The following is a 13,020-nucleotide window of genomic DNA, read 5'->3' on the forward strand; positions in this document are numbered from 1 at the left end:
ACATTATGATTTAGGGAAAACACTGTAAAGTTTCCTATTAATTTCTGTCTTTAAAATACTTATTCAAAAGAACAGGGAATAGTCACTGTGCAAATTGAATCTTCATTGCTACTTCTGAGCTTGTGGGTCATCATTTCTCAGTGAAAGCCAGTAGAGGAGGAAACAGCTGACTGAATTCATGGAAGACTTATGTTCTAGTGCAGTATCTGCTACAAGCTCTTTGGTACCCAGAAGCAGACTTGAGCTTCAAGCTGCCTAAAGAATGAATGCAAGATACTGGGGTAGTAGAGCTCCTTCTGTCTGCTGCATTGACCCAGAATCTGCGTGGAGGAAAATAAAATTTATTAAGCTGCTCCTATATGGGATATGCTGCTTGCAGCCCATATAAATCAGTCTTGTTCACATGAAGCACAATAAATATCATGAATAATTGCCAAAGTTATTGCACTGATTTCTGCTGTTCTTGCATAATAAGCTGCAACATCCTGAGATGAAAGCATAAAAGAACAGAGAAACAAGCTCTGCTTAAGCTATCAAGCCCATGAACAGGGTGATTAAATTTTCAATGAGAATGCACTATCCAGTTACCTTGATTTGCATTAAAAAAAATGCACTCTAGCTGCACAGTTGTAATTCTTTGTGGATTTTCCTTCAAATGCACCTCTCTGTGGGCACAGCGAGTTAATAAACTATAAAGCAAAAGCTTAATTACAGGAAAAAACTATAAGTTGGCTATGATTGGGAGGTTTATACACTTCATTCACAGTGTCATCCAATGTACTATTGGTCATACAGCCCTACCCGCCACATAAATTCAGTCACATTTGCAGAGTGAGCAATGTCACAGAGGCATAGGGTGGTGACCAGCCACGGCTACACAAAATCACCTGGTTTATCTTCACGTCCAGCCAAACCCCAATCTGTTCCTAGTTTTGGTCATTGTAAATTGATGCTGGAGGTGGCCGTTCTCTTGTCAATAGGCATCTATTTGATCCATAGCAGCATTACTGTGATCATGACTTTCTACATCTGTAGATGGGGAAAATTGAATATACCCGGTGCAATTCCCATAAATAAGAGTAAATGCTCATTTTTGCTGTTTTGTTTTTTATGGTTTTGGAAGTGCTTTGCTTCCTCTATTCACAAGCATTTTGAACATGGCAAGAAGGGAACATGCCCAGGGCAGTAGTGGAGTCACTATCCCTGAAGGGGTTTAAAAGGCATTTAGATGAGGTTCTTAGGGACATCGTTTAGTGCTAGAGTTAGGTTATGGTTGGACTCTATGATCCTGAGGGTCTCTTCCATCCGAAATGATTCTATCCTAAGTGACTATCTCAGCAAGACATAGTCAATGAAAGACAATGAATCTATTATTCCATTAGTATTTCTAAGCCTCAAAGCCTTTGCTAAATAGAATCATAGAACAGTTTAGGTCAGAAGGGACCTTCAAAGCTCATCCAGTACAACCCCTGCCATGAGCAGGGACATCTTCACCCAAACCAGGTTGCTCAGAGCCCCGTCCAGCCTGGCCTGGGATGTCTCCAGGGATGGGGCATCCACCACCTCTCTGGGTAACCTGGGTCATGGTTCCTCATGTCTATCCTGAATCTCCCCTCAGTAGTTTAAAACCAGCACCCCTTGTCCTATCACAACAGACCCTGCTAAAAAAATCTGTCCCCATCTGTCTTATTGGTCCCTTTTAAGTATAGAAGTGCCACAATAAGGTCTCTATGGAGCCTTCTCCAGGCTGAACACCCCTACCTCTCTCAGCCTGTCCTCACAGCACAGGTGTCCTCTGATCATCTTTGTGGCCTCCTCTGGACCTTCTCCAACAGGTATGAGGATAAAGCAAGAACTTAAATTATTATTATTTAATCACCTCTAGCTATACTTTTAAGGTTTACACAGTGATTTAGCAGAAGTGTTCCCATTCTCCTAAGAAATACTTAAAACATTTGCTTGGTGTGCAGGTAAGTGACCTTCAGGACTCATCTGAGAACAAGGCAAGACACAAAAGCTAAGCCACAGCAGCAGGGAGCTGACAAGCTGCGAGTGTACATGCTTAAACAAGTTTTATTTATTAAAAGAAAAATATAAGCTTCTTTTCTGTGACATGTACTGCACAGACAGAGTCCTGTGACTACATGGTGCGCCAGCATACCCTAATCTCCACCAGCAAAAGGAAATAGGTCAGCAGAACAATTAGGACCAAAGTGGTGTGTGGCCTCTGCAGGTTGAATTCCTTGGGGGACACCTGCAGATCACTTGAGCTTCAGGCACAGATAATACAGGCTGTTGTCACAGTATAAAGAAAGGTAGATCTGAGATAATCCCTAACAAAACTTCAAGCAAGTACCTGTCACTTTGCTGCATTTTACTGACGGTGACATTCTTGACTATTGCTCACAAAACAACTTGCTCTATTTTTCATTACTACCTGTAACCACAGGCCATGAAACTTAAGGGCAGACTTATGGAGGTATTTATTTGGTCTTCATCTCAAATATTTGAATTCTGTTACAGTCCTGCTTTTAATGCTGAAAGGAAATAGTGTATATAGTTTCTAATAGACAAGGAGGAAGCCTCTGGATTTTCATGTGTTGTACACATGACAGTTGAGAAAACACAACAAGGCACAGGAGTGCAAATATAGAGCAATGGCATGAAAGCAGCAAATAATGAGAAGGAGCAAGCTAGCAGGCAGACGAAAAGCAGAATATGCCGTAGCTAAAGACTAGTTAAGATATGATAATATGAGTGGGGAAGAAGACTGATGATCTGTTAATTTAAAAAAAAAAAAGTCTGCATATGGCAAAAGCTGATGAGAAAAGAAAAGGGGAAATGGAAATGTTAAGAGTTCTATTTAAACGTATCTTTCCGTAATTTTGCTTTTTTTTTTTTTTTAATCATATATATAAACCTCCTATTTTGAAATGCAAAACCTACTGATACAGTGTTTAGGATAACTGAAGGTCCCTATCCCTGATAGCCTTAAGATAAGGTGAACAACTATATTTAGTTGGACCTACCTTCTATTAAGCAAATAGCCAGGAAGAAATGTTGATGCCTTCTAGACTGCTTCTTTTGCTTAAGGGAAAATACTAACTATTTTAGTGACTTTTCTTACATCAAAAGGGTTCATGGTTGCTGTCAAATGGATCTTCATATAGAAGCACTGAGTTGATTGAGGTTGATGAGGATGCTAGCTGCCTGTCAGTCAGGCTTAAACAAAAACAAAACATTGTGCTCTAACAATGGATATGACAGATTAAACAAGAACAGCTGTTCACCAAGGTACAACCTGACAAGGCCTCTGTATATTCATGAGTCAGGTCTTGGTGGGTTATGAGCTTCTAATCACACCGGAAGAGCAGAGCCCATTTTTATTCTCTGAACTAGTTTCTGATTCACGGGGCTAAAAATCATGCTTATAAAAGGTTCAGCTGAGAGGTGACTCAGCATGGAGAAGGAGGACATACCCCGTTCAGGTTGATGACCATGGCTTGCAGAAAAGCATCAGTCAGGCCCTAAAGACTGGATCTGCACAGAAGAGGCAGATAGTTGGGGTTAGCGCCTGCCCTGCTGATGTATTGCTGTTAGAGGCAAATTAAAATGTTATGAAAATACAGAGAAGGAAAAGAAGGCTATGTCTGAAAAATAATGCAATTAAATGATGTGTGAGTGGAGAAGCGAGATCCTCAGAGTAAATGGAGACCACACAGAAATTTCCCTTAGAAGCTGTCCCTTTGGGATGTCTTTACATCCCCCAAAGGCAAAGTGGAGTCCAATGGCTTAATTATTTTTTATGAACTGGATGCAAACCACTACCAACCCTTGCCTATTTGACCTGGCACTTTCATTTCTCACGTTTAAGCAGACAATACATCAGAATTGTTTGTGGTTTTGTTGTGGTTTTGTTTGTCCTGCCAATACCTCAAATTCCATGGCCATGAAAGGCAAGAGAAATGTTTGCTGCTACCCAGAAAGTCTTCCCTACCTTGCAGAATTAGTCCCTCTGTTAATTGCTACAAGGCAGAAGGTTGCAGAAGTTAACTACTCATGCTGTCTCAGTCTGTGTAATCAGGAAAAGGTCATATTACAGCTGAAATAAGATGTCCTTCTCATTAAGGCAGCAAATTTCAGACTAAGATTAAATTGTTGATCCAGGCGCAGATTTGTCACAGAGGGCAAATCAATTAAAATTTCTGTTACCCATAAGTAAATGGGATAATTATTTGTTCTCCAGACCTCTTTGTATTTGCCAATTAACCCACATTTATTTAGATTGCAAGTTCTCAAAGAGAATGTCTGTGCTTAGATTGCACACATCCGTGATAGGGCCTTAATGTCATTTGGGATCAAAACATAATAACGCTTGTAGTATGTGCCAGACAGCAGCAGAAAATTTAAAGAAAATAAATGTCCTCAGCTATTCCACATTTTATTTACAAGAGCCAAAGAACAAAATTTAAGATAATTATGGGAAAAAGCAAGCCTATTGAACATAACCAGAAACAAAGGTAATGTTCTACTGATGACTGATGTTAATGCTCTAGATTATGATTGTAACTATAACCAACAGTACATGAAAAGAACACAAACCAATAAATTTTTAATCTGTTTCCTTTTAAACTGTTAAACTATTTTATAAAACCAGATCTCATCATTGAATTAGATCAGGAAAAGGCTAATGACAATATAAAAGAAATACACAGTCCCCACTTTGAGTTCAGTCATCTGACATCATCTGAGCAGCAAACACCTGGAAAGGTGTTTAAGAAGAATGTCACAAAACTACTGAGCTTAGTAGAGAGAGGAAAAATCTTTCACTGCACATCCAGATTCTGTATCAAAGCTGAAAGAAGGTAAATTCTCCTAATCAAAGTTACAAATTGACCTAATTAATTTTATAATTAACCTTGATAATTGAAAGAAAAAAAGGGTGACCTTCACTGAGTTTGTTCAGTGTTTAGTTTCAGACTATAAGCAAATTCATTCCTGCTAATAAGGCCACTACTCCCAAATGTTGGTGGGATAAAGTAGAAATTAATTAGCACATGCAAATGAAGACTACTACTGTACCGTAGTTCCTAATTTATTCTTTCAAAACATAGAGCTATTTTTGTATTAAATTTTGAGGATACTATCTCTTGGTCATGTACAAACATTAGACTTCTATGAGAAAGCCTATCTAAATAAACAAGCTTTCTAGCAAGAACATCAGTATTTACTTAGACTACATCTTTAAAAGAAACAATTCCCTAACTCTTTTGGTGAATGATCCTAGTTGGAGTAAATTTTGCAGTACTTATTTCTTCCAGGTTTATGTCATCTCCCATCAAGTTAAAAAAAAAAAAAAAAAAAAAAAAAAAAGACAATTCATTTGATTTAGGATTGAGTAAAATAACAGGATTTCATTAAGTCTACAGAAAAATTATCTTCTACATCTGCGTACAAGTCACTGCCTATGACCTACCTACCACCTATTTTAAAATATCTTATTTTCCAGTGCTGTCAGCTGGAGTGACTTCCTGAGAAGACTTTGGAGAATGATTCTTGTGCTGGAAAGCAGGATGGTGTCTCACATAGGTTGTCCACTAGCTTCTGGGAATGGAGGCAGTCATCCCTATCTCACTGCCATTTGACACTTTTCAGGGTAGGGGGCAAAGAAAACCTTCTCACCTGCTCTAACAATGCTAATACACTCCTCAAAAACTTGACTGAGAGGTTTGTAAAACATGTCATCACAGTGTTTTGAATCAGCAAGTGGCCGAGTGGTCCTAAAATGGGATGGAGGAGATTATTTTACTGAGGAAGGGGCAGGAAAGTGGTGCGTTCCCCCTAACTGCATCTGTCTTGTGGGGTTTCTAAGGGAATATTCAGTGCAAGATCCCACTGGTATAAGAGTAGCAGAATAACCATAATACTTGCCCATATCCAAAACATTTTATCTTGAAACTAATAACTGTTTTTTAAACTCACTTTGAGAGGAATAAAGCTAGGGAGAAGAGTGGAAACAGAGCACTGGAAATACTCCAAATTCACATACCTATAATTTAAAAAAAAAAAAAAAATTATTTCTTTGGATTGCAGCGTAGTGCCTCTTGCCTGTGTTAGAATGGAATTACAGTCCTAGGATAAAAGAGCAGTGACAAAGCATTGTAAGTCTGCTAAAAGTGGGTGAAACTTTCTGTGCTTTATACTTTCATTTTAAACTGACAGAACTGAATTGCAAACATGGAGTGTTCAGATCTGGGTGAAGAAAGTCCAGCTTGGGCAGAAACTGCCAGAAACATGCAAGTCTGCAGTAGGAATGACCTGCTAACCTCTGCTGACCCACGTGCAGATACTATCCATCAGCTGATTTTCATTCACATATGTGCACTTCGGATGTTACTTCCCAAAATTCTTTCTTAAAAAAACCTGAAGATTCCTCAGTGAAATGAAGCACCATGCTTGGGGAACCAGGGAAGGGACAAAGAGAGTGCCCCACGGACATGGTTCTGCCCTAATTTCCTCTCTCTCCAACAGACATCGGGTAGGAGAACAGGAGAGTTTATAGGTGATCAGCCAAAAAAAGAAGGTAATATAAAAAAAAAATAAAATCTGCAACTTGCCCTGACTTGCCTGTCTTACAGTAAATCAGGGGAGGCAGCAAACACAGTCCCCACTGTGAGATTAGCACTTTTCTAATGATTATCCAAGGCTATCGCCTTCTGAAGTAAAAAAAACTCTTCTGCTCCCAACACCTTAATAAAATATTTAAAGTTGTATAGCTGATTTGTCCTCGTTCCTTGAAAACCATTCAAGTATATAACATGGATGCCTATGTTTTTATGCATCAAGGATAGTCTTATGCACAAGAATTGATCCTAAAATAGAACAAGAATGAAAATGAGTGTTTTGCTTTGGGGATTTATTGGGGCAGACATAGGTAATACGTAACAGTGGCCACTAGTATTTTTACATTCCTGCGTCCAAATAGCAAGAAAAGCAGGCAAAATCCCCTTCCCTCTGAAGTAGTGCATTCAGCTCTCCTGCTCTGTAATTCACAGTTAGTGTGGGACAATCTAGGGCCGTCAATTATTTCAGCTTTTGTTATTACTGAAGCGTTGTTAGGACACACTTTGAATGCTCTGAAAAATGAGAGGCAACTCTTGGTGCTGAAGATCCTCTTGGCATCCTTGGTTTCAGTACAGTGGGAATTCTGTGGCCAATGCTGTAAAGCCCCAGAAGTTCTTGAACCAAACACCATCTGCCAATTTGTGTTTATCTGTCTCTCCAGGCTTACTGCCACCTGTAGTATTTTGAGAACCCCTGGCCTTCAGGAGCATACTTATCCATCGCCCTGCCACAGCACGCAACAGAGAGCTGCAACTCCAGCCACTTGTACCAGACAGTCACACTATTTCCATGAGGTACCAACTTGGCAGTTACAGGGACAGAGTCACCAAGAGCTGCGATGGATGCACTGGGGGCAAGGGGAAGCTATGAGGCTACTCAAGGTGTTATTTAAGAAGAAGTCAAGTCTTCAGAAATGTGAATAAGAATTAACAAATGGCTGCAGATTGTCTGCCAAAACTGCAGCTTACTGTATTAAAAAGTAGAAGTTGTTTGAGATGTGAACTTCCTATATTTATCTGTATCCATAAATATAGTTTCATATCTACAATAGCACTCCTGGCTGCATCACACCTGCTCAGGGCATGCAAGAAGACAAGAAATCAGAAGGCCTAGTCAGAGCAAGCAGTAGATCAGAGTCCCTAACTGGAAAATCAAGCTCATATTGTATTTTATTTTGCATCAACTCTATTTAGTCTCTTTATAATATCTGTAATTGCTACTGATTTTTATTATGGTTGTTTAAAATAATATTAATTGTAAAGCACTTGTACAATCCAACTCTGGTTCTTGGCATGACAGTGTAACAGAAGAGTTACAGTTCTGTTCAAGCCTCTTGTGCAAAACCAGAGAGTAATAACTGCATATTCAGTGTCCAAATAGTTATCAACAGCATACAGTCTCACCGTTATTTATTCTACCATGCTATTCATCAAGTCATTTGTTGCTAATTATTGAGCCAAAAACTGTGGAATATGTTTCATACAAAATTAGGGGTACTCTATTTGATTTACCAAAGGTGGGAACAGTTGTTACTTGAAACACACAATACTCTATTCGTTAGCTTACCTGAAGTGTAGAGAGCAGCTTCAGCTTTCACTTCAAACTGGCTGGGATAGGGGAAGCTGGTACTTTACTGGTTTAAATCCTTCTCAGACCACAAAGCTGGTAGCTTGTGTACTCAGCTGAATTGTCTTCACTCATCTCAATGTCATTCAGCTGGGTAAAGTTCTCTCAGCTAGTAATACCCAGGGAGTTGGAAGTTAGGTTTTATTCTTAGATTGCATAATAATGTTTTGGCTTTCTGCAACAATGAGTTTCATACAAAGACCTCGGAGTCTCCAAACAACCTTTTAGGTAGATAAATACAACTGTATCTATAAAGTAGAGGCTCAGAGGGATTTGCTCAGCACACCGGGAGAACTTGCCCATGATCACATAGAATGTATTTTATCATTACGATGGGCAGCTGGAATAGAGCACCTTTACAGGCACACATAAACCAAGGAGGTTTTACTATTTCCTGGGAGTGTAACAAAACACATTCTGTATTTCTTTTTCTTTCGCACCCTGTGTACTGATTACAATAGCCACACTCAGAATTCATTACACTTCTTTTAATTCTCTAATACAAGGGATCACAGGCAAGAGCTGTATCATATCTGGTAGTACTGTGTCAAGAACCTGTGCAATTTTCTTGGTTAGACTACTCAGGGAATTATCTTGGCTTGTGCTATAAAAATTTAGAATTATCCTCTAGCTTCTTTTAAAATACTTTAAAATTATCTACCTACAGCTGAACAGCTGGGTCCCAATGTGACTGCCAGTTTCAATGAGGCATCTCTTCAACAGCCCGCAGTATATATTTCTGGTATCACTACACCCTGCTTTACTGAAGCAAATGCAATGTTTTAAAGACATATGTCTGTTCATCACCAAAAGCTCATGTAATGAGAAAAATGAAAGTACAGTTTGTTCTACCACATGCACAACAGCAATATCTATCCTACAAAGAGTCCAGAGACCTGTTCTCTACTTCAGTTTAGAGTATATTTTAGCTCTTCCTTTGTTATCTTTAGAAGAAAAGAAGATAAAACTTCATGACCTGATCATCAGAAGTAGTAAGAAATTTCCCAAGTTGCTAAAAGCTGTCCTTTGAAAACTGAATTCCTGTTCCTTTCTCTGACTCCTTCACAAAACTATTTGCAAGCCTGCTCATTTGTATGTTGCATTGCTTTATTTCTACCAGTGTATTCAGTTTTTATCAGTCATTCTCTAAAAAAAGTATGATGGCCCAGCCTCTACTGAATATTAAGTTTTCATGCTGTAGGAATAAATTTGATTTTCTCATTTATTTGTCGTGAAACTCAAAAAAAAAAAAAAAAAAAAAAAGAGTTCACAGACCTCCTGGGATCTAAGCCTCGTGTCTTTTATAAGGACACAGCTCCAGGGTGTATTATAGAGCAAAGAAGAGCCCCACATCATCCACATGTGCAATCAATACTGGCCAAAATTCTGACCTCTTCTGGTGGGAAGGGTGAGAAGCAAATGAAGAGGGCTGCTCCCCAGTTTGGACCACCTGCACCAGAAGTACTGCAGGAGACTCTGCTTGAGAGAAACCCTGTAAAAGAAAGAGGAGAATCTCTTGCAGATCTGGACATGCATGTCCACCCTCCCAGATGCAAACCTATGTGCCAGCACTGGCATTTCTCATCACCCACCATCATACAGTGTAGATGTGTCCCAGGACTCGCAGGAGCTTTCTGAACCACAGGACACTGCTCTGGAGCCTTTCTTTTCTATACTTCTTTCCTTGGGCTGCCAGCAAATATCCCATCCCTCTCTTAAGTAATGTGGGTTCACCACGCTGCAGAGCATATCTGCTCAGAGCTACTTGGGAGATTGGCCTACAGTAAGGAATAGCTACAACACTGCTATGAACACACCAGTCAGCCTATGAGGCTTCTTTTTTTTTCCTGAAGATAAAGGTACTCAGGACCTGAGGGAGGCAAAAAATTCCTGGTCCTTGCCTTCCAGAAACATGTTTCCAAATGAATTTTTTACATGATGGTTTTTATTTTACTATCTCAGTCTAGCAAGGAGGTAACTTGGCTGATTGTGCTCTGTTCTTACTGACATGGACTCGTGACATTGTTATTGATTTCTGTGGTTAGAGGGATTATCTCTGAGGGAGCCAATTACTTCGGCATTCATCTGAGCGGTTGCTGCAGAAGTGGGTATGACTTACAAGTTTGAAATTATGCTGATCAATGCCTTAAAATAATGTTACAGAAATTATTTTATGTCACTAGTTAATTAACAGTTGGAAATGATTGGATAATCAGAACTAATGAAATGGGAAGCCGACTCTTTTATGAATCACGCAGAGTGAGAAGTAAATGTTGAATGTTAAAGTTATCATTTAACTGCCCAGTTTTGACTGCATACAGAAACATAATATGCAAATCTTCTATAAATACCCATGTAAAAGAGAAGGAAAACTGAAAACCAGAATGCCAACTGGTCAAAAAGCAACTTTGTATAAGAAACTAATTTTACTCATTCTACTTTCCCACAAATCACCCCAGTGAGGGAAACGGTACAGATCTTGAGTAAGTCTGCATTTGGGACTTGGTATATTCCAGAAGACAGTATAACTGTGTCTTACTGGGTCTGATTTATTTGTGCAATTTATTTGTAAGTTAAAATTCCCTGCTAGACTTGTTGCTTCATTGAGAACTGACTAGTCTACAGAACTGCATCCTTGTGTTGACATTGAAATGACAAAAAATACATAAATCTATTACTATCATCTCTTGACTATTTAACAAAAATCCCCAGAGCATTTGCTAACATATTTTCTTTTAATAAAACACTTTGTTAAGTGAGAAAAACTGGATGAAGCAGCAGGAGATGAATGGAGGGACATGACAACTTTTAGAAAATGGTTACACCAAGAATCCATTTTTAATAAATAAACCATGAATCATCTATAGTGGGTATATCTGCACAAATATTGATACATATTCAACTATATATCATAGGAATTTACTTGAGGTGAAAAGATATAAATCATCATTTATGGAAAGCTCAAGAAGGAATTACTTCCTGTTATGTAAAACTCATCTCAAGAGCAAGGAAATGCCATAAGAAAACAGCACAAGATTTCCTCTTCTGTACATACACAAATATTCACTCATTTTTCTCCCTTCACTTGACATTTACTTTGTTCAGATCCATGATATGGCCCTTCCTTGTTGGAGAAGGGGGGCGTGAACCAAAGAAGGTAATAGTTTAAGTTCTTTATCTGTCATTCTTATAGACTTTCCATTTCCAATCAGGGTTTATATTTACATGAAAATGAAATGGCCAGCAACCTCAGCACAGTACTAGTGGTCCTAAATCCTTCAAAGCAGTTATTTTGTCAATTCACTTCCTTTTGTACAAACAGAGGGAACATCAGCCCTAGGAGTGAGTCTCTCCTTTGTCTGGAGATTGGCCCTTTATTGCTAAACACATCTGTCCCTAGTTGAGAAACCATTCAGTAGTCCTGGAAAACAAAAATTCTCCATCCTCTGGAGGCAGCTTTACACCTATGACTGTAAACCATACCTCAGCTTATTATCTCTCCTAACAGCAACAACTTACACTCGGAGAGCTGCGAGGTGCAAGAGCTGAAGACGACCAACAGGTAGCAAGGTATGTGTGGGGCCATGCAGCAAAAAGGAAAAGCTGCCCCAAATTTCTCCATATAATTTCACACACACTTAGATACACCACACATCCCTCCCATCAGTCCCTGCATGGCGCTCATGGTTCTCATAACATGCTATTCTGGAATGGCAGACTTTCCAGTACTTGCTGAATTGGTATTTTAAACATCAATTTAAACACCTGCAAAGGTATTTAGAACAAAATTTAAATTTCTATTTTAATATAAATGCAATTTTATGATACATTAAAAGACAGCAGCAGTGTCTTTAGAAGCAGTATACATGGATAAGCGGTGGAGACTTAAATGAGATTACATGCTTATGCATCTTATAGCAACTACTAAAACCGTAATGGAGGTACAGCTACATAGATAATGTTTAGAAATGAAGGTCAGAATGTAGATAACATATATAAGCATAACAGGAAGATCAGAAAAATCATATCCAATTTTCTCCCAGCTAATGCACAAAAGTGGATGTTGCATATGGAGGCAGGGGGACCGCAAGAAGAGAAACCCAAACCCTGCAGTTCTAGTGCTCGGGCAGAGCAAGGACCAGTGATCCATTCCTCCCAGGAGAAGATGATCTGCTGGCAGCTCCATGGAGCAGAGCCCTCTGACCAGGAAAGGAGCAGGGGAAGGGCTGGTGGAAGCCACAGCTCTCTAGCCATCAGCTCCAGTCCCTGTTCAGCCTTTCTGGCCCCTCCATGCACTGAGGGGACAAAGCACCAGGCTGTGTTCTTGCCATTCCCCTACCTGCACCTTATTTTGTATAAAAATGAACTGATGGAAGTTCAGGCTCATTGTCAGTGTCTGGATTTCCTCCTAGAGAGCTTCTAATGTCAGGTTAGCATCTCTCTTTACTTACAGACACAGAAAAATATACGCACACCCCTCCAACCCAACATACCACGCAGCATTAGGCAGCACTATCTCTCCAAGGCAACATGTTCCTGCAGGGCTTGAAAAGGGGGAGAAAATTTCCCCCACACTGCAAGGACTGCCCCCTTTTTCACTGTCTTTCACAGCACATGTGAGCAGAAGTCTCTGGTTAAAAGCATACTTTTAGCATACGTATAAAAGCAAAACCTTCCAGAAATGGTGATTATTGACTTGCCATTTAAAAGAAAATGGAGAACAACTGAAGCGGGATAGGAGAAATATTGTGGATCAAAGTGACATCAGAT

This window comes from Columba livia, chromosome 7, assembly GCF_036013475.1.
Source record: "Columba livia isolate bColLiv1 breed racing homer chromosome 7, bColLiv1.pat.W.v2, whole genome shotgun sequence".
Taxonomy (NCBI): Eukaryota; Metazoa; Chordata; class Aves; order Columbiformes; family Columbidae; genus Columba; species Columba livia.